This window comes from Castor canadensis, chromosome 2, assembly GCF_047511655.1.
Source record: "Castor canadensis chromosome 2, mCasCan1.hap1v2, whole genome shotgun sequence".
In the NCBI taxonomy this organism is placed as follows: Eukaryota; Metazoa; Chordata; class Mammalia; order Rodentia; family Castoridae; genus Castor; species Castor canadensis.
In genome coordinates, this window is record NC_133387.1 from 146,188,976 (window position 1) to 146,212,143 (window position 23,168).

The following is a 23,168-nucleotide window of genomic DNA, read 5'->3' on the forward strand; positions in this document are numbered from 1 at the left end:
ATAGACTTTTCTTGTGTCTAACTTCAAATGAACACTGACTGACACAATCTACTATCACAGAGTAGTGCCAATTTCCTTATTTACCCTTTTCTACTTAATAAAGTTAAGAGATCTATTATTTTTCCTCATGGAATATAATGAAGCTATTTCCATGTTGCATTGTTTAAGAGGGCCTTTCTAGAAGCAGTCTGCAATCCTGAATAGTTGAAAGTCAGATAATCTTAAACCTTGAATAGGAAAAACACAGTGAGTTAATGAAAACACAAAGCAGGAAATACAACAGAGACTAAGGTACACTCAAAACCCCACCTCTCCCAAGCCACTTCAAGCTTTGCTTGGCACCCTTGCCAAAAGTAAGAATTACCCACAAAATAAGGAACTTAGAGGAGTGAAAGCTAGTAACAAGAGGCAAATTAGTTCAGAGACTATCTTTGTTTTGGTTAGTAGCCCTAGTCAAAACGAAAATCAACTGAAAGCTATTCATTTCCAATGATAAAGACATCCCAGCTGGGCACTGGTGACTAATGCCTGTAATCCTAGCTATCTGGGAGGCTGAGATTGGGAGGATACCAGTTGAGGCCAGCCCGGGCAAATAGTTTGTGACACCCCATATCCAAAATAACCAGAGCAAAATGAATGGAGCTGTGGCTCAAGTTGTAAAGCACCTGTTTGGAAGCTCAAAGCTCAAGTTCAAACCCCAGTCCTACCAAAAAAGAAATCCCAAACTGGGCCAACAATAACAACAAAAATATGGCTGGTTAAAATCTAATGATGGGGGGCTGACAGGGTGGTTCAAGTTGTAGAGTGCCTGCTTAGCAAGCATGAGGCCCTGAGTTCAAACCCCCAGTAGCACCAAAAAAAATAAAATCTAATGATGATGAATCTTCACCTGAGTCTACAACCCCCAAACCTGATAAACTGTTTAAAATATGTATTAATTCACTTTAAGATGACAATAATAAAAGTATTATACATTAGTATATCCTTACAGAAAAAGTAGCTACATTCTCCAAAATAAAAAATTTGGCCGCAAATCTCACTGATATGTATTAATAAAGACAGCTGATTCTCTTACGGGTTTCTGAATTCAATTTGTTGCATCACACTGTTCTGCTGAACTGTGGAAAATCCAGCCTCACAAGACAGATGGGTAGACGGGGAAGATAAGGCAGAACCCTTCCAAGTGTCTCAAGTCCCAGAACACCTGGAAAACTGCTATACTAAGTAAATACAAGTGAAAGTCTTTGTTGAATAAATAAGGCTAACTGACTATACAGAATGGTAAAAAATATAAAGAGTAAAGCAACAATTTTGAACTGTGAAATATTGAAGTGGAAGGTAAATTCAACTGACTCCCAAATAAACAGGGAACATTCAAGTAATAAGTACAACACTAAGAAAAGTATTTACTGACCATTAGCTATGTATAAAGTATTGTTTAAAAACATAAAAATAAAACAGCATTTACCATCCCCAAAAGCATTCATCATGGTGTATTAAACCAGAAAAATACAGAAATGTTTGCTTTAAAAGTGACTGAAATAAAAAATATTTTTGGGCTGGCAGAGTGGCTCAAATGGTAGAGTGCCTGCCTAACAAGCATGAGGCCCTGAGTTCAAACCCCAGTGCCACCAAAAAAAAAAATTTTTTTGGTTTAATCCAGTTAACCAAAAAAAAAAAAAAAACCCTAACCTCAACACCTAGATCTTCCAGCATTCCGGTTAATCACTTTTTACTATGGAGTATCTCTGAAGATAAAAAGGGAAGAAAAATGTTTCAAAACAGAACCCCCAGCAAATAACTCTCCAAGCACTGTCCTCATTTACTAGAGTTGTAGTCAGAGAGGCTGGTGGGTTAACATGGAGAGGGATAGAACGCTGTCCAAATTATCAGCCTTCAGAATACTATCAGAGTATAAAAATATTTATTTTTGAAATTTTCTTTCTTGAGCAGTTCTATATATAAAGACTGATACTGTATGATTTTATTTCTTAGAGAACCTTAAATAAGAAGGGAAATCTGGTTTTTTTATTTATTTTTTTTTTTTGTAGTAGTAGCCAGGGCTTAACACAAGCAGGGATGCCTCCAGCCCTTTTCATTTTGTATTTTGTTTTTGAGATAACGTCTAACTTTTGCCAGGGCTAGTCTCAAACTTGTGATCCTCCTGCCTCTGCCTCCCAAAAGCTAGGATTACAAGTGTGCCCAACCACACCTGGCTGCTTATTACTTTTAAATAAAATAAAACTCGTTCTATTTTATAATCACTATGTGGTTTCTACAAAAGAACCCTTTTATAAGTTAAAATACATTATGTGATATTACTGATTGTATTTTTCCCACATCTTGAAATATTTTGATAATTCCATCATCCTGCATCACCATTGTCCACAATTAGTCTCGATTGTGCTTTAAAAAAAAAAAAGGAAAAAGAAAATGGAAGAATAACTCAATTGCCTAGAAAAATGACCCTTTAGTGAAATAAATCTAATGCACTATCTTTCACCTTCTTTTTCAGTTTTCACATTATTTTGCACAAAATACAATTTTTGTAGTCTGTGTCAGTGAGGAAAAACTTTTCCTATACCCTCTGAGATTCAGTACCGAGGTGCCTGTGAACTAAACTTAAGGAAAGACAAATTAGCAGGAGAAAAGACAATCTTTATTAAAATATTTACATACACAGAAGCTCACACAAAAGAAGTGTAACTCAAAATTGTTAAAATTGGGGACTTACATACCATTTTAACAAAGAAAAGATAGGTAGGCTTTGAGCAGTGATAATTCATTGGGAAGAGACTGGAAGAATTAATGGAAGATAGGGTTATTTTAGTAAGGTATGTTAATACAAACTCATCTCTGTATTGACTCTCTGTAACAGTTGCTCTTTCCATGGGAGAAAGACCTCACAAAAGGAAATTCATGTTCTGCTTTTACACAGATAAAAGGAAGGCAGAAAATTCTTCCTGCATCTGTTGTTTTTCAGTTGCTTCCAACTCAACATAACCTTTACACCAAAGGTGCATATTTTGTGGTGGCATAATGTAACCCTCTTCATCTGCTATTAGTTTTCACTATAAACAATTTAAAATTCAGACTGTTTAAATTTTTTGCCCATAATGAATGAATACTGACAAGGGAAGACATTTCGCAATTATTAGACAAACCAAAAGATAAATGCAAAGATAAAACGGCAGCACTTCAAAAATCTAATGATAATGACATGTACCACATAGGGGAAATCTGAGTTTCATCTGAGGTTTCAGATGAGGTAAAATTTCTCAAAATCAACATTCAGTAAGTAAATAATATGCTTCTAAAATCAAAAACGAAACAAAGTATTGTCGCTCAGCAGTATTATGCACTATTTTTGCAATAAAAATGTGGACCAGGAAGTTTTATTAAAGGGACATGTAACAGTAATCTCATACCTCAGATTCGTGTGTTGAAATTTTACTTGACACAGTTTAAACAATGCACAAGTGTTGAATGCAGGTGTATACAAAGTTGAATGGAAGGAAACTAAAGATATAGATATTTTTAAAATTCATTAATCATTTTAAATGGCTCTAAAGCTTTGAAATTGAAAATATCTCACAACTGGGGAGCACAAACCATAGCCATCCTTTCTTCAACAGTATTATAAACCATCAAATTTTCAAAATATTCTTCAAGTATTGAATTGCACTGATGTACATGCAAAAAGAAGATCTGGAAGGATGACAAGATAGGATGCACTGGAGAAGTATCTGAAATCTCAAATCTGCATTTACAAGATGAATAGTTCCAAGGTGACATATGACAGTTGGAGAGTAGTTACTTATATTAGATGCTACCCATTTCAGATATATCTTCAAAATCTGGAAATTATGAAATAAAAATCTGGGAAATATATGACAGTGATGATGCAGATCAACACAGAATCAGGAGAGTAGAACCAAGAGTAGCAGGCATAACAAGCACTGACAAGAATTTCAAAATTCTGTTAGAAATATAACTGATAAATGTTCACAAAAATTTTACAAAATCACTGGACTAAAGGACTGGAACACTATGCCTAACTAGAGAGAATGGACTGAAGTGGAGATTCTAAGATTTATAGTCTTCCAACATCAAAGTACCTTAGAACTTTTCTATTTATCATAGTTCACTACTACTATAATGGCCTTCAATTGGCTGCATATCAAAACGTTCCTTATTGACACTCAGGAAGAAGAGGGTTGAATTTCTCTGAAGTTTAACAAATGGAGCCCCCGGAGTCTGCGCACTCGCCGTCCTCGTTCCCGCGCTTCTGCTGGCGAGGAAGTTTGTGCCTCCAGATTATGATGGCAAATCACCTAGTAAAACCTGATTCTAGAAACTCCAAGAGACCAAGAGAATTGGAGTCTCAATCTCAAATGCAAGATTATCCAGAGATGTCCTCTCTTGGAAAATCGATTCATCTTTCTCTGAATGTTCTGGACTATTTTATAAAGATGAATCCCTGGAGAAAGATTTAAGTGACATGAGCAAGGAAATTAATCTAATGTTGTCTACATATGCAAAGATCTTAAGTGAGAGAGCAGCAGTTGACGCATCTTATGTTGAAGAGATAGATGGACTCTTTAGAGAAGCCAACACTATTGAAAACTTCCTAATACAAAAAAGAGAGTTCCTGAGACAGAGATTTACAGTGATTGCAAACACACTGAAGAGTTAAAATGTATACTTAAAATAAACTGAGAATTTAAACCTATTATTGTTGTAATGAAAGAATGACCTTTCTGCTCTGAAAGCTCTCTAGTTGTTAAAGTAAATGTGTATCTTAAACTAAGAAGGGGTAATACCTTGAATATTATCTAGATTTAAAAGATGCTTTATATGGCCACTAATATGAAGTATTTAACTTTTTTTTGTGTCAAATATTTGGCACATTTTATAAAAATTTAAAAATTTTAAATCATTTCTTTCTCTTTCCCTTAAGCGTCATAGCTTTTCTTTAACTTCTAAAAGAGGACTCAGTTTGATATTGTTATTTTTTTCTTTTAGAATATTTTGTTTAAATAACATATAGTGTTGGATATAGTTTAAAAGTGTTTCTTGGTCAGTATTATAAAAGAACATTAAAATGTTAAAAGTAATTAATCTGGCTCCTCATATGTAATAAAGTATAACTGTGCTATTGCTATTTAAAAAAAAATGGAAAAGCAAGATAAATCAATCACGGATAATTCTAATTTCAAATAAGACCATGATTATCATCATATAAAAACTGCAATTTCTTAGCTCAGTGAATTCTCAACCATCAAAGAATTAAAAAAAAACCCTGCAAAAAATTAACCTTAAGTGATATGCATTACAAAAACACTATAGGAGGGATAAGATACATTCAAAAAGGGTCACAAATTATACCTGCAAAAAAATGATATGAAGGGCTGGTGGAGTGGCTCAAGTGGTAGAGGGCCTGCCTACCAAGCGTGAGGCCATGAGTTAAAACTCCAGTACTGTCAAAAAAACAAAAAACAAAAAAAAAAAAAACCTGTCTTGAAGATGGCCTATGATTGACATCAGAACACAGAATGCTTTCACTGTATGGGAAAAGCTTTGGTTACCAAATTGTAAGTTACCAAGAAGCAAACTCCTCATGCAACTGAAAAAATAACTTGTAGGAACCAGGAAGATAATTTTGTCTTACCCTCTAATCACAATATTCTGTGCACAGATCTCCAGAGTGGGAAGAAGAAAGGAAGATGTTCTTTGTGTAAACACAAAAACTTACAAGGGGGTGGGAGCGTGCTACTATTATAATAAAAATGTTTGCCCAAGAATTCAAATGTGAGGCATATTCACTGTAGAGGTGGTATATAATTAAATGGATGAAATATACTTTTTGTTTTTTATTTTTAAATTACATACAGAGGTTTGCTATGTTAAATTCTAATTAAAAGCTCAAATATTTGTACATTAAGCCTTTATTTTTACATTTCACATTATGCATTTATTCTTCTCTAATTACAAAACTTAAACATAAACAGTAAAAATTCAAAAAACAAAAATCCCTTCTGATCTAAATAGTAGTCATAACTTTTTCCTTGTATAATGAGGGATCAATGGAATCCTTGAAAGAATGCTGCTTTCAGAAATGAACCAAAATTCTAAACATAAGTTTTTTAGCTGAGTAACTCAAGTTACTATTTATGACATTATTTAAACCAATAGGAAGCTGGGAATAGTGGTGCATGTCTATAATCCCTGCACTCAGGAGTCTAAGGAAGGAGGATGATGAATTCGAGCCCAGCCTGAGCTACACAGTGAGGCCCTGTCTCAAAAACCAAACAGGCTGGTGGAGTGGCTGAAGTGGGAAAATGCCTGCCTAGTAAGCTTGAGGCTAAATAATCACCTAAAATTATTAATTGTTTTTTTTAACAAAAACTGCTACTCCAATTCATATTGAAACAATTCTTGGTACAGTTCTAAATTTTCTCTTGAATAAAGAACAAGTGTGATGGAACTGAAGAACATCATTCTGAGTGAGGTTAGCCTGGCCCAAAAGACCAAAAATCGTATGTTCTCCCTCATATGTGGACATTAGATCAAGGGCAAACACGACAAGGGGATTGGACTTTGAGCACATGATAAAAGCGAGAGCACACAAGGGAGGGGTGAGGATAGGTAAGACACCTAAAAAATTAGCTAGCATTTGTTGCCCTTAACGCAGAGAAACTAAAGCAGATACCTTAAAAGCAACTGAGGCCAATAGGAAAAGGGGACCAGGAACTAGAGAAAAGGTCAGATCAAAAAGAATTAACCTTGAAGGTAACACACACGCACAGGAAATTAATGTGAGTCAATGCCCTGTATAGCTATCCTTATCTCAACCAGCAAAAACCCTTGTTCCTTCCTATTATTGCTTATACTCTCTCTACAACAAAATTAGAAATAAGGGCAAAATAGTTTCTGCTGGGTATTGAGGGGATGGGAGGGGGGAGAAGGAGGGGGCGGAGTGGGTGGTAAGGGAGGGGGTGGGGGCAGGGGGGAGAAATGACCCAAGCCTTATATGCACATATGAATAATAAAATAAAAAAAAAAAAAGAACAAGTGTGAGAGTACAAAACTTAATCCTTTCCTTTGCATTCTCTCCTCCACTAAAAATGCCAATGCTGAGAAGTAAAACACTGGGCTGAAGGACTGGAATACCAGGCCTGACTGGAGTGGGGTGCTGAGAGTTAAGGTCCTCCATCAACTTACCTCAGCACTTTTCTACTCATCATGGCTCACTGCTGCAGCAAGAGTCCTCACTAAACTTTCCAAGGCAGATGTTTCTAATGTGCTGCCTCATCTCTCACCTCTTGAAGGCTCTAATGCCAACAGGTAGCAGCAATTCCAAGTTCCCTAAACTAGACAGATTAGTTTGACCCTCCAAAATTGCTCCTCTCCTTCTACCTAACTCTCAAATACATGGAGGACAGCTCCCACCTATGTTTATCATCAGACTACTGCTGGTAAATTCATACCAACTAAAGCCAAAGTCTCACCCTACAGAGTACTTGCTAATTACAAAAGAAAATGCTTCAATGAAGTCTGTACCATCATGTCTAAGTGATCAAAATTAGGATTACTAATAAGACAACTCCACTCTCACCTTCTCATGTTATATATGTATTCTGCATGACTTATGAAATATTATTGCCAAAAAGATTAAGCCTGAATCTATTCAAGCCTTTAGCCCTAAACTTCAAGTTTACAGAAAATAAAAGGGATAAAGGAAAGAATATAAGCATCATGAGGAGGAACCACCAGTAAAATACAAACTGTGCGTTATTATAAAGACTACTAACCTGATCCTTTCAAAAGACCAATGTCAAGGAAGGGAGGAAGGCAGGCAAAAGGAAAGCAAAAAAGGACAAGAAAAAAGAAAAAGAGGAAATGATTCTAAATTAAAAGAGACTAAAGCAAGGCAAACAAGTGTAAAAAACTGTTGGGCCCAGTTTCCAAAAAATAATTTAAAATGGCATTTTGGGAGACCAAAAATCGTATGTTCTCCCTCATATTGCAGACATTAGATCAAGGGCAAACACAACAAGGGGATTGGACTTTGAGCCCATGATAAAAGCGAGAGCACACAAGGGAGGGGTGAGGATAGGTAAGACACCTAAAAACTAGCTAGCATTTGTTGCCCTCAACGCAGAGAAACTAAAGTAGATACCTTAAAAGCAACTGAAGCTGATAGGAAAAGGGGACCAGGAACTAGAGAAAAGGTTAGATCAAAAAGAATCAACCTAGAAGGTAACACACACGCACAGGAAATTAATGTGAGTCAGCTCCCTGTATAGCTATCCTTATCTCAACCAGCAAAAACCCTTGTTCCTTCCTGTTATTTCTTATACTCTCTCTACAACAAAATTAGAAATAAGGGCAAAAGTTTCTGCTGGGTATTGAGGGGGTGGTGGGGAGAGGGAGGGGGCAGAGTGGGTGGTAAGGGAGGGGGTGGGGGCAGGGGGGAGAAATGACCCAAGCCTTGTATGCACATATGAATAAAAAAATAAATTTAAAAAAATGGCATTTGGGGGGCTACAGAGGAAATGTGAAAATGCACTATATGAATACATTAGGTCGTAGGGGTTATTCTCACCTCCTTGATTGTGGTTACAGGATACAGAAAAAGTCCCTTAATCTTACGGAGATACATACTGAAACATGTACATATTTAGGGGTGAACTGTCTATCTACAAGATACTTTCAGCTGTTCAGCAGGTGAGATATGTACAGTCAAAGCAAATGTGGCAAACTGTTTACGAATGCTAAGACTGGGTGGAGGGATCCCTAATCTTCGGCTTTCCAATATGATTGAAACAAATACCATGACAACTGAAAAAGTTGCGAAGTTAAGAAATGATTTCAAAAACAAAAACGTAAAATAAAGGTATATTTAATTGTATTTCTGAAATTTGAGGGGGAAGCCTCTTCGCCCTTTCTCACCCACTTCATTTCAACAAAAATGGTATACATAGTGTGCTGGGCACTAACGAGTCAGAAGACCCAAGTCTGCGTAATTGGCCCTGGCTCTTTCCTCCTGGCCAGGTGATCTACTTGAAGTCACATCTCTAAGGCTGTTCCCTGGCCTTCACAAGGGACTATGAGGTACAAAGCAGATGATAATCAATGACAGCTACAAATGCAAGATACAATTACAATGCACCTGTCTTGAGTGACGTGAGGCCATCAAGAGCACGCAGGGCCTTCACTGACCCAGTAAACATCTGCATCCCAACAACTGGCATTAGCTTGAGTTAGGCACAGTGCTCCCAGGGCAGGGCACCTCACAAATGCTATAAAAAGGGGGCTTCTGTGCCTTCAAACTTTCTCGCTTTTAATTAAATATCTAATGGCATTAAAAGAGGTCAAATTCGGAAGATGCACACAGTCCACAGCTGAAGGCAGTCAACCCAAGTTTTTAACAAAGAGACTCCGCTCCCTTAGCCGAAGGAGGGTCTCCCAAGCAGGCAGAAGCGGGCTCCCGGGGACGCTCCATACTCTCTAGGACGTCTCTTCCTCAAAGCCTTACAACTTAAATTGGGAGGGACTCCCTGCACCTCATTAAGCAAAGCCCGCAACGCTCAGATTATTGGGCGTCCAGTTCGCTGGTGGCGGGGACAATAACGGGACTTGGAAGGCAGAGCGGCAAAGTCCCTTAGACAAGAGATGGGGACGTGAGCGTGGCTCTCCAGCCACCGAAGCGAAATCAGGACCCCCACACCTTCGGTCTCTTCCTACACGTGAGGGGCTTCGAGGTGGCGGTCCCCCGGGGATGGGGACTCCGCCAAACACCCCGCACAAAGGTACAAAGGGCGAGAGAGGACAACGCCAACACCAAGTTGGGGACAGGAGGAGCCCGGGCGATGGCGCGGGGGACAAGGGAGGCGGCGGCGGCTTGCACAGCCCACGTCCCGTCACATCCCAGTTGGCCGCAGGGTCGCGTCGGGGTCCCTCCCCCGCCGGGGGCCAGCGCAAGATGGCGGCCCAGCCCCGCTGCGCAGTCGGTCCCCTCCCCGCGCAGGGCGCTCGCGACGGCCCGCCCCGGCCTGAGACCCCCCACCCCCACCCCGCAGCCCAGTGCCCCCCGGAGTGTGGCGACGCAGGCCGCGCGGGAGGGCCTCCGCCTGCTGCTGCGCAGGGCGGGCGGGGGCGGGGGGCGCTTACCGTGAGCGGAGCAGATCGGCCTGACTGGAGCCCTGAGGAGGAGGAGAAGGAGGAGGAGAAGGAGGAGCGCGGAAAACTACTCGGCGGCGGCGGCGGCGGTTCCCTTTGCGGAGCCGGCAGCGGAGCCGTGGGAAGCTGGAGGGGAGGGGGCCTGAAGCGGCAGCCGCGCTGCCTCATGGGTAGGCTCCGGGCCGGCCTCGTCGCGTCCGGGCTCCGCGTCTTCCCGCCGACGCGGGAGGCGGGCGCTGGCATGTGCGCGGCCGCGTCGCGGGCTCTCGAGGGCCTCCCCGCCATGCGCCGGCAGCCAGCGAGGACACTGCCACTGTGGTGCAGGTCTGCACACCCGCCAGGCTCGGGGCAGCCATCCTGTGCCATGCAACCGTGACTTCCGGCCTCTCCACAGACTTGGAGAGTTAAAAAGGTCACAGAAGAGGGGGAAGAGGTAAACCAAGTGAGCAAAAGGGTTCCGCTAGGTTCTTTGCATGATTGGCCAGTTTTACCAAATTTGTTTCCTAGTTCTGAAGCCCGAGTTTTGGATCTCAGGCCCCAAACGCCGGGGCTAACGATGTGAAGTCCGGCTACTCACCCCTGTAAGTCAAATAAAGAGACATGGTGAAGGGCAGAGAGAGATTTATTACACGGCCTGGGACACACTTTGGGAAGAGGTAAAGTAAGTGCTCAGCTATCTTCCCCGCAAGCAGGGGTTAAGGTGGTGCGTCGTGAAACGATCCCAGTCACAGGTGTGTGTGGGTGGTCAGATTGGTGGTTTGGTACTTGGTTGACCATGATCTCAGTCCTTGTTGGAGGGTTCCCGTTGTTAATCGCTGTCATCACTTGAGGGGAGCAATCTGGTTCCCAATCAGGGGCATGATTGCTCCTGCTCCAGGGTGCAGCTTTATTATAGGTAATTGTCCTCATTTGGAGGGGTGGCCTGCCCCACAAGACTCTACTGTTCCTTAAGGATGTTTCAGTCCTTTGTCTTAAAGAAGTTATCAGTCATTCCTGTCCTTCATTCCAAGGTGCTGCAGGAGAGAATGGCTCAGTGCAAAGGACAACAGGTACAAAAAGGAAACAGATGCAAGGACTTGCTCCTGTTTTTAGTTAATTCATGGGTTCAAGTAAGAGTGCTTTTCAGCAAAAGCAGTGTGAGCACTTACAGTTCTGCTATGGATGGTATAGCTTGAAAAAGATAGTTATGGCCAATGCAATTTACAAGAATGCTTTCCAAGATGCAGCTGGCTAAACACTTGCTAAACATTGTGTTCTGATCTTTTAAGGGAAGTATCCTCGGCCCACCGTCCTCACAAGATCTTGCTAATTCTGTCTTCCTGTTTGAATCAAGTTACTTTTTATCCAATCTGCCCCCCCCCCCCGTTTTCTTAGGAGTTTATCATTGCTTTAGCCTCCATATTTACCACCTTTCCAGAGTAATCTTTCCCAAAGGCTAGTTGGATCACCCTTAAAGAACTGGCAATAGCTACAGATGTGTAGGAGGAAAGATAATTTCTCCTCAACCCTCATAAACTTGTGGTCAGGATAGACTCCTGTAACAAAATACCAATCACCAGAAAAACAACTAAGTTTACTAATGCACGCAGTGCAGGTCAAGCAGGGAAAACCTCAATGAAAGGTTAAGTCAAAAGTAGTGGCTTAGAACTGGCTTACAGAGTATTTATTTGAGAGAGTCTTGCTGTGTAACCCAAGATGTCCTCAAACTCGTAGTCTTCCTGCCTCAGTCTCCCAAGTGATGAGATTACAGGTATTCACCACTATGCTAGCCTTATTTTGCATCTTTAACAAAGAATAATAAATGCATGGTGAAAGGACAAGACAAAGGAAAGCAGTTTTAGGCATTCCAAAAGTGGAAAGCTGCTGGGTGCTGGTGGCTCACACCTGTATCCTAGCTACTCAGGAGGCAGAGATCCGGAGGATCACAGTTCAAAGCCCGCCTGGACAAAATAATTCTCAAGACCCTCTCTCGAAAAAACCCATCACAAAAAAATGGTGGAGTGGCTCAAGGTGTAGGCCCTAAGTTCAAACCCCAGTACTGCAAAAAAAAAAAAAAAAAACTGTGGAAAGCTGTGGGAAGATAAATGCATGGGATGGGAGTAATGGTTTGTGGATTCCTCTGGTTCGCTGAATTTGCATCCTGGCTTTACATGGAAGGGTGGGAGGCTAGAGAAAGCTCTTTGCTGCTTCTCAATTGCTTTCAGCTCAAAAACATGTATGACAGGATCTTTTGTGGTGATATACTCTGGTTAACTCACAGGTAAGCTATGACCTATTCTTGCCCCCATGGAACCTAGGATAGTTTTTCCCTTTCGAACTGGCCCTGAAAGGCCTTACAAGAAAAGATGAAAACAACAAAAACAGCAGACATGAAAAGTAAAAAATCTTCCCCACTCTTGAAGCATTATTAACTCATTGTTTTTCAGATATAGTTCCTAAATTTAGCAAGGCATGTTACAGTATGAAAGTAAAGATACTCTGTATTCTAGTATCTGGTCCTCAGTTTGCAGAGACAAAAAATTTGAATCCAGGGAATGATTCATGTGAACTAAACTTACTTAGAGACTGATTTAAAAACTAAAATTCCAGTTTAATTTTTTTCATGAAAAGCATAACTGCCATGAGGATCTGAAAATTCTGGTCAACATATTTTCATTCAAAAAGGACCATTTAGGGCTGGTATAGTGGCTCAAGTGATAGAGCATCTGCCTAGCAAACCTGAGTCCCTGAGTTCAAACCCCAGTACTGAAAAAAAAGGGAACATTTACATAAGAACCAAATTATAAAGGATACCTTGTGAGAATAAAATCAGCACATAGGAAGTCATTTGAAAGATTTTGATTGATTACCCCCTTAAAACTCTTTCACTGGCTTCTAGAATACCCGTCTCTTGGTTCTCTTGACTGACTGTCCAGACCTTCCTATTGTTTTGTAAGAACTTTCCTCTAACTTGTTATACTCTCGGCCCCTCTTTCATGCAGTACATTCACCATAGGTGTTCTCACAGCACTCAGGATCCTTGTGTGAGATCATGCTCCATACCTTCCCTGACTGATGTCACAAATACAGGTGATTTTCCAGCTTTCCATTCCACAACTCCTTTATGTTCATCCATGCAATTTGGGCAGAATTAAACCCTATCCCCCACAAGAAGTCCACAGATGGCCCAGCTTACCTAAAACTATCAGAATTACTTTCATCCTTTATTTTTTGTTTCAGATGCCAATCAGAGTGAAGCCTAGGATTTTTGTTTGATGTCAAGGAAAAGAAAACTTGTTTTCTTCCTCTGGATAGTGTGGCGTTAGAATGTAGATGCTGAAAGATGTACAACTTTTTTTTTCTGTGCTACTAAGGAGCGCCAACTAAGAATAAAGCTAACCCATGGAATGAGGAGGGGTGGCGCTGAAATCAGTGGTCGGGAAAAGTCAGTTCCTGAGAGCATCATAAAACTCCAACTCCAACCCACCCTGTACCTGTACTCCATGCTACTTCTAGATTTCTGTGCTATGAGTTAATACCCTTTTGCTTAGGTCCAGAATAAGCTATTATGACATAACAATTATTATAAGCTGAATGCATTTAAGTTCTGGAATATTTTATCTAGCTAAAATGCAGGACCTTTCCAAAGAACTCAGTTAATATAAATCCCCTCCAGGGAGTAACCACAGAAGATTGACTCTTATTGTCAGAGACAATGAGAATTGTCATCACATCTAAACAGAATTGTCACAAAACTGTCATATTGCCCATCTGTTCTCCAAAGGGCTAGTTCAGTCCTTCCTAAATATCATTTGTTTTCCTCTAAATGCCCTTTCTCCCCACATCACCACCACTAAGACATCATTGGTTTTTCCCATAAGCATCTTCTCTCCCTTTACGGGAGTATATAATCTCCAAATCCTAACCACCCCCAGAATCATATTTCTTTGTGAAAGACTTTATGTGCATATGTGATTAAAATCTGTCTTTTCTCTTGCTAATTGGTCAGTTTAATACACATGCTCTCCTTAATTGAACCTACAGGGGTAAAGGAATAGTTTTTACTCTCCCTCAAAGCCAATTGAGTTTTCTGTTATTAGCTACTTAAAATTTCTTAACTAAGAGAAAATGATATATATTTAATATCTTATTTTCCATTTTATATCCAGGAAGCCCACATTTCCTGGCCTGTGGAGCAGGCTGTATGACTATGGCTAGTAGAATGTAGACAGAAGCAGTGATTACCATGACTTTTCAAATCTCCAATGACTTATAGTTCCTGTTTTTCATACATCAGGTAGACACAAGAACTCTCAGAAGTGGCAGCAACATTATCTGGAAGGATATCAGGTCTTTTAATGATTTCATAGAATTCATGACTGTGCTGATCCTCATTGGACTAGAGCAAAAAAATAAACTCTTCCTGGGTTATGACAGTGAGATTGAGGGTTGTTTATTACAATAACTATAATCACTAATGTGCAGTAGTCAGGTGGGAATTACAGAAACATATAGCAGGTTGGACAACTGAAGATTCATATTAGGCAGTGGCTAAACTTGACTACAATAACTCAGAAGATAAGTAATACCTACATAACTTATAGCTCCAAGGAAAGAGTTCGGAAAGTAACATTAGTAGTGGATATTGGTGCTCTCTTCAGTAGCACATGTACTAAAATTGGAATGATACAGAAAAGATTAGCCTGGCACTTGCACAAAGATGACACAAATTTGTGAAGCACTCCATATTTTTAGAGGAATTAATATTGTTAAAATGTCTATACAACCCAAAGTAATATACAGATTTGTCACAATTTCCATTAAAATACCAATGGCATTCACAGAATTAGAAAAAAATTTTAAAAACCCTAATACTGGAATCACAAAAGATCCCCAATAGCCAAAGCAATCTTGAACAAAAACAACAAAACTGGAAACACTGCAGTACCAGGCCCAGGCCCTGAAACATACTACAAAGCTATAGGATACCAGCAACCAAATACTGGTGACATACAAATCAATGAAACAATAACCCATAGATACACCCACACATCTACAGCCAACTGATCATTGACAAAGGCACCAAAAACATACATTAGAAAAATGTCTCCTCAGTACATAATACTGGGGCCAGGTGCTGGTGGCTTATGCCTGTAAACCTAGCTACTTAAGAGGCTAAAACAATTAGTTCGAGAGATTCCCATCTCCAAAATGGACTGGAGGTGTGGCTCAAGCAATAGAGCACCTGCTTTGCAAGCATGAAGCTCTGAGTTCAAACCTCAGTCCCACAAAAAAATTTAAATAGTGGAGAAACTGGATATGAATGTGCAGAAAAATGAAACTAGACCTCTGTCTCTCACCTTATACAAAAATCAGCTCAAAATGGATAAAAGCTAAATGTAAGACCTAAACCTATGAAACTAGTAGAAGAAAATGTAGGAGAAATGAAGACATTGATATCTGCTAAAATTTTTGAATAAGAATCCAAATGCACAAGCAATAAAGGCAAAAAATGATAAATATATTAAATCATGACAGTACCCAAAGCTGACTGACACAAAAAATTGGTACTGAGAACTGGGGTTTTTGCTGTACTGTACCTGATTATGTGGTTCAGAAGCTTTTGGAATTGGTTTGTGGGAGTGTTAACAGCATTGATGCAGTCTGTAATCAGAAGACTTCCAAATTCTTGTCCTGCAAGTGAGAATCCATGGCAGGGCACATGGGTGTAAATGGAATTCATTAAAAATAAGGAAGAGAAATACAAAGGGAAGCACGATGAGGCCCGGATGGAAGCCAGAAGCCAAGAGAGCATGTTTTTGCTCTTCAGGTGCTTGTAAAACCTATGATAATCTATGAGAAGAGGGGAGAGGGTGTGGCGGGACACCAAGACATTCCCATCCGATCGTCAACGAGTGGGGAGGGGCCTGGGTGCTTCCTGAGCTTGGTTAATCTAAAATGTAATATTGTTTCTATGAATTCTGAACTTTTCCTAATTTAGCCTGCCTGAGGAAGAATTTGAAAAGTTTGGAGAAGCAGGCTAGAGAAAGCCTAGAATGTTGTAAGAGGAGCTTACTTGGTGATTCTGGTAGGAGCTCAGAAGGCCAGAATGCAGACAGTAAAAGACCAAGCTCATGAGGTTTCAGGTGGAAATGATGACTCTATTGGGAATTGGCCATTCATATTAAGTTCTGACAAAGAACTAATCTACATTTTGTCCACACCCTGAGACTCAGAGGCTGCGTTTTAAGGTGAAGGACCAGTTTATATGCAGAGAAAGCTTCAAGGCAGCACAGCATTCAGGCAGTGGCGTTGTTAGCAGAAAGTCAACGCGGCTACCGCTAGCAAGAGAAGAATTCAGGTAAGATGTGAAAATGTAGTTAAAGTGATAGTAATGAGGGATATAGTGGAATGCAGGCAGATAGGGAAAGATAGACTCCTGGTAGCAAGGACTGCTTTTTCCCAGCATGCCCTGGGACTGGGAGGACCCTCGCACTTTCGTGCAGCGTTCACGGTGGGAATCAAATCAGGAACAGGGAAAGAATGGGAGGACAGAAGGTGATGGGAGCCCAGGCAAACTGAAATCCAGAGTATACCCCCCACCACCTGGGGCAGGAGAGAGAATCTTTAAAGGGGGAAATACCTGAGGACAGTCAGCAAACTACCAATTTCCGGGTCCCCTTCTCTTTGGAGATCTTCACTTTCACTGTCTGACTCCCCTCCCCCCACCATGAAAACCTTTCACTTTCTGTTCTCCAAACTTTGCTAAACTTTCTCAGTTTTCCTGTCTCTTAATTCATTATCTGGCAGAGAAAAAGAACCCGCACCCCTAGACAGTAACAGTAAAGTTTATTAGAAAAGCGTGTACTTTTATTTATTTATTTTTTTATTTTTTTATTTTTTCATTTTTCTTTTATTATTCTTATGTGCATACAAGGCTTGGTTTATTTCTCCCCCCTGCCCCCACCCCCTCCCTTACCACCCACTCCACCCCCTCCCGCTCCCCCCCTCAATACCCAGCAGAAACTATTTTGCCCTTATCTCTAATTTTGTTGTAGAGAGAGTATAAGCAATAATAGGAAGGAACAAGGGGTTTTGCTGGTTGAGATAAGGATAGCTATACAGGGCATTGACTCACATTGATTTCCTGTGCGTGGGTGTTACCTTCTAGGTTAATTCTTTTTAATCTAACCTTTTCTCTAGTTCCTGGTCCCCTTTTCCTATTGGCCTCAGTTGCTTTAAGGTATCTGCTTTAGTTTCTCTGCATTAAGGGCAACAAATGCTAGCTAGTTTTTTAGGTGTCTTACCTATCCTCACCCCTCCCTTGTGTGCTCTCGCTTTTATCATGTGCTCATAGTCCAATCCCCTTGTTGTGTTTGCCCTTGATCTAATGTCCACATATGAGGGAGAACATACGATTTTTGGTCTTTTGAGCCAGGCTAACCTCACTCAGAATGATGTTCTCCAATTCCATCCATTTACCAGCGAATGATAACATTTCGTTCTTCTTCATGGCTGCATAAAATTCCATTGTGTATAGATACCACATTTTCTTAATCCATTCGTCAGTGCTGGGGCATCTTGGCTGTTTCCATAACTTGGCTATTGTGAATAGTGCCGCAATAAACATGGATGTGCAGGTGCCTCTGGAGTAACAGTCTTTTGGGTATATCCCCAAGAGTGGTATTGCTGGATCAAATGGTAGATCGATGTCCAGCTTTTTAAGTAGCCTCCAAATTTTTTTCCAGAGTGGTTGTACTAGTCTACATTCCCACCAACAGTGTAAGAGGGTTCCTTTTTCCCTAGCGTGTACTTTTAATAGTGAAAGCATGTCATCTCTATAGAGAGAGAACAACAATGACAATAATTTTTACCCAGACACCAATTTTTATTGAGGTGGAAGGGACTGGGAGGCTCTCCCTAGGACCAGACCAGGAGGCTGAAGTCACTGTTAAGGTCAGAAGGCTAGAGTAGGTTTACAGATTTGCAATGTGCCAGCTGTTACTGGGTCCACCCTTAGGATCTGTTCTTTGTTTTGTTAAGTAAGGTTCTATTGTTTCAGGAACTGATCTCATTCACCTTAGAGTAGGTAACTCAAAAACATCTTGTGACATCCCATGACCTTGGTAGACTATTTTGATCATAAAGGGGCTGTTAAATGTTTTTTGAAGACTCCTCCATTTTAAGTTTTTTTTTTCATTAGGATATAGTCATTGTATAGGAGGGCAATTCATTGTGACATTTCAAATAGGCTTATATGGTACATTGGTTAGATCATCCCCACTGTCTCTCCCCCTCAACCCCTCCCCACCCAACTTAAAATATTGCAAGAGGTTTCTTCGTCCTTTTTCATGTAAGTATATGAAGTCCATCAACTGTATTCCCTTATCTTAATCTTCTTTGTTAACCCTCTCCCTCTCACAAGTACCCCCCCACACACACAGTACCTATTTTATAGTCCCATTTTTTTGTTATTAATATCTAAGTTGATGTTCAAAGGGGCTTCTCAATGTATTTTATTTGCATATTCTTATCGCTCATGGCTACCTGCTACCTAAAAGCATGAATATTGCTGGCTTCTTTTAGCCAGATTTACAGCAAGAACTGGAGCAAAAAACAGCAGAAAATTTTGAAAAATTTACAGTTTGGCCAGAAAAGGGGGGCATGTAAATTTGAGGCCAGAGAGGGTATGGTTGCAGAGAGATTGGTACCATTAAAAAGAAGTCAAGGACTGGAAGTGTGGCTCAAGTGGTAAAATGATTGCTTTGCAAGTGCAAAGCCCTAAGTTCAAACCACACTCCCACCAAAAAAATTTTAAAAATTTTAAAAAGAAGTCAAGTACTTTGCACCAGGACAATAGGAAAGATAACTCAAAGACATGGCAGGAATCAACAAGACCCAACCCAAGGCAGGTTCAAGGGTGTAAAAGTATAAACTGGTTTCGAACAGTTTTGTTTGAGAAAAAAACACACAGGGCTCACACAGGACCACTTAGGAAATTGTCTCCCTGGGATTTGTTTGCCTGTGTTCAGTCACAGAGGCTGCCATTCAGTGGGCAGCTTTCCTCCATCACGCGCTTTCACCAGGATGTAGTAGTACCTTGCCACAAGCCTAAAAGCAACCAAGCCAAGCAAACCTCTGAAACCACAAGCCAAAAGAAACCTTTCCTCCTCTACAGTGATTTCTCTCTCAGGTATTTTGTCACAGTGATGGAAAGCTGACAAACAGGAGCTTTGCAGAGTTGGAATACACTACTTCTAGATTCCAGAAGATTTTAAAAGGCTTTGAGCAACAAAGTTACAGTGAAGTCTGAATAAACTGGTTCATTCTTTGGAAAAGACCTTTTCACATAGCATCAAAATAGTAGGAGAAAGATTTAATCAAGAAAGCCAAGAAATGAGGCAGCTTTAGAATGAGGCCTCCAGAGGGAATACTGTTGGTGTTTCAGTCATATACCCTTTGATATTTATAGTTGGTCCTTTACATCATGGGTTCTGTTGGAATGAAAGACGTGCAGAGTAGAGAGGCGGGGAGACAGCTGAATGCCAGCACAGGGTTTATTGTAGAGAAGCAGTCCTGTTGGAGGGGTTCCCCAGCTGCTGACAGACTGGGAGTAGATAAGGGAGGTGGGTGGAGAAGTCCAAGAAGGTCACTGGGCAGGAAAATCCTCAGTGATCCTCTGACTCTCTTGAGATAATGGCTTAAGGGCAAGTCCCTTCTTCTAGGCCAGGTGGGGAATTTTTAGTAAATGCCTGAAAGTGGATGTTTTTTTTTCTTTAGGACTTCCAGTAAGTCACCTTCAAGGGGGAGGGTGTCCAATTCTAACATGGCTTCCTTTCCCCTAACAGGTTTCACATGTGCAGCTCAAAAATATTTTTTAGCCAGGTGCAGTAGCTTCTATCTGTAATCCCAGCTACTTGAGGAGCAAAGACCAGAAAGATTTCAGTTCAACGCCAGCCCAGGCTAAAAGTTAGTAAGACCCGCATCTCAGCAAACAAGCCATGCATGGTGGTTCATGTCTGTAATTCAAGGCAAATGGGAGGCATAGATAAGAAGATTGCAGGCCCAGACCAGTCCAGGTAAAAGCACAAATCCCTATCTGAAAAATAGCCTAAAAGCAAAAAGGACTGGAGGCATGGCTAACGTGGTAGAGTGCTTGCCTTGCAAGCATAAGGAACCTCAGTACTAAATTTGTGTGTGTTGTATGTGTATCAGGAACTACAAAAGGAAAAACTTTTGGTTGTAGCCTGCTTGCATGCCGGCCAGTGTATTCTGTTAATTAAACTGACATTCTTTCCCTCTTTGTTTACATGCTAGAGAGTCCAAAGTTAACTTCCTTTACTCTTCAATTAAACCAGGTAATCTTCTACCCTTTATCTCTCTCTGACCACCACAGAGGTAAACCTGTCAGCAGACATGCAGCTCTGGAGATGAGGCGCCCAACAGCTGGGGAATCAAGGCCAGTGGCCACTCTGGACATACATGCTTCATTACATAGCCCTAAGCTTCCCTTGAAAAAGCAGACATTTCTCTCAGAAACGGAGTTTTGAGAGGTCTTCTTCTTCATCTCATAAATAATAACCATATTTCCTTCTCAAAACCCTGCTCTTGTTATTTGTGAATTGGCATTGAGGCCAGGGGACTGGCTTTCCAGTAACATATAAAATTTCATCTGTACTGAACATATTTTAATAACATTTTTATCTTGTCATTATTCCCTAAACAATACAGTAAACAGCTACTAGTGATTAATATAGCATCTATATTATATTAGGTATTACAAGTAATAATAGAGATGATTTAAAGTAAGAGGATGTGTATAGGTTATCTGCAAATACTACACCATTTTATGTAAAGGACTTGAGCGTCCACTGATTTTGGTAATTTTCCACAGGATTGCCCTTCACTATTGAGGCACTTTGCCTGCTTTCACAAAGATTGGATATACCTGTGAATTTACATCCCTTCAGGGACAGCCCTTGACCAATGACTGATAACTGGAGCAGTGTAAAAAGTCCAGCTCTCATGTCTTGAGTGGGTACCACTTTCAGGCATAATTAATAGTCCAGAACTCCCCAGTTAGATTAGGCTGATGCTACCCTCTGTAGGGTTTTGCCTAAAGTTGTATCTGCCTGTGTGCAAATTAAACTATAGCTTCAACTCCCAAGCTACCTTTCTTTACTAGGCTTTGTGATGCTGTGGGCTAGGAATTTACAAACCACTTTTCTGCTTTGCCAGGTATTCCCTGGTAAGCTTTGCCAATAGAAGAACACTAGACAGAACCTGCAAAACTGGAGGAAGAAGAGCTTTTCCCCTTTCTGTTTGCTTCTATTTGCTTTATGTTTCTGTCCTCATGAGACCAGCAACTTTTCATCACTCCAGCAGTTACAGTTTCTGTTGTAGAAGTTGACCCAGTTCACAGTTTTCCCAATGTCTGCAGAATTAGTCTCATTGTACCTCCTGCAAAGACGTCAGTATCAGCCACAGTAACACCCCCTCACACCCATGCTCAGAGCTCTGGCTCCCAAGCTGTGGGATCTTACTTTATGGAATCTTACTTCCAAGGTCAGAGACACCAGCAGCAGCTGAGTAGTGCCACTTATGCTAAGGTCTGAGTTTCAGCTTCATGGGGCTACTCTATTCTCAGTTTTCTAAGTTTCTCAATTTTCTAAGTTTTAATGATTTAAAAACTGTTTCTCAGTCTCTCCCTCCCTCCCTCCCTCCTTCCTTCCCTCCCTCCTCCTTGGAGACCTTGAGCAGCTCCATGAGGTGCCCCTTGCTTGGGCCAAAGCCACATGTCCCCCCTCCATGAGCTTGATGTGCTGGATGAATACCTGTGGCACCAGCTGTCCCTTGGTTTGCTCACTTTCTTGCTCGCCTTGTGGGGCCCAATTCAACCCTCACCTTCTCGTTAGTGTCTGCCATAATCTAATCAACTCTGTACTGAGTTTGGAAGATTCTACCTTCCTTATATCTTTCCAACTCTTGCACTTCTCTCACTTTCACATTTCTCTACCCTATCTCACTTGAGCTACTGCAGAACCTTCTATTATATATTCCTTCAATTACAACTTTGCATGACACCTTTTCCAAAAGCAAATCTGAATATGTAATAGTTGTGCTTTAAAGATACATCAAATATTTACATAACTCTTGAGGTAAAATTCATACTTGTCAACATGGATTGACTACTTCATTCTACATTCTACTCTTCTAACTGGAGATAATGGAAATCTAGGGGGAAAACCTCTGTCTTCCTCATATGGCCTTGCCACTAGAGTTTTGGAAAGCAGGAGTTTCTACCATATTGATGCACTTGCACCAGATTCAGAAGATGAAAATGAGGTAGTAACCAACTCTATTATTGTTGCTACTGGCAAGCAAGGTTATGAAGGTAAGTGTTAAGAGACAACCCCAGGAGCTTAACTGAAAAGTCTAGTATCCATTCACTAGCCTCATGGCTATGAGAGGCAACTGAGGCAGCGTCAGTGGGTCAGAAGCAACAGCTTCATAAGCCCTAGGTCTCAGCAATGAAATCATAGCAGCCGCTTGACTTCTATTCCTCTAACCCTTCTACCAATGGTATATTTCCCTATATTAAATCACTTTCTATCAGAAATACCTAAAGTGTTCTCTTTTTTCCTACACTATACCTTGTCCAATTAAGATGGCATAAAAGAACTTTCATGATTTGTTCCCATTTCTTTTGCCAACCTAATCACATTGTTTGTTTGGGACTGGGGTTTGTACTCAGGTCTTTTTGCTTGCAAAGCCAGCACTCTACTGTTTGAGCCACAGCTCCAGTCCATTTTGCTCTGGTTATTTTGGAGAACTATTTGCCCAGACTGACCTCGAACCACCTCTTGATCTCAGCCCCTCCCCCAAATAGCTAGGACTATAAGCGTAAGCCACCAGGGCCCAGCCAACCTAATCTCACGATACTCCATCACTGTTCCATACACACCCATTCCCATGTATTATACTGGAGTTACATAAACTATTAG

The 23,168-nt window shown here is 40.8% G+C and overlaps 1 protein-coding gene, 1 non-coding gene and 1 pseudogene across 13 annotated transcripts in view; 2 read left to right on the plus strand and 1 right to left on the minus strand.

Moving 5' to 3' along the window:
• Znf280d (zinc finger protein 280D) overlaps positions 1-10,359 on the minus strand; it is a 104,255-nt gene extending 93,896 nt beyond the window's left edge. For 6 of the 12 annotated variants that reach the window (XM_074066020.1, XM_074066016.1, XM_074066019.1 and 3 more), the window contains exon 1: positions 10,177-10,349. The gene's annotated coding sequence lies outside the window, so the exon portion shown is untranslated. Of the gene's footprint in view, positions 1-10,176 lie in introns of all 12 variants that reach the window. The other 6 variants (XM_074066028.1, XM_074066029.1, XM_074066027.1 and 3 more) reach the window with 4 other exon arrangements.
• On the plus strand, positions 4,254-4,988 carry LOC109695234 (testis-expressed protein 12-like; annotated as a pseudogene).
• A 4,453-nt stretch (positions 10,360-14,812) lies between the features above and the next one.
• Positions 14,813-14,917, plus strand: LOC141421015 (U6 spliceosomal RNA). The gene has a single exon (XR_012445722.1). It is a non-coding gene; the product is annotated as a U6 spliceosomal RNA (small nuclear RNA).
• The last annotated feature ends 8,251 nt before the right edge of the window (positions 14,918-23,168 follow it).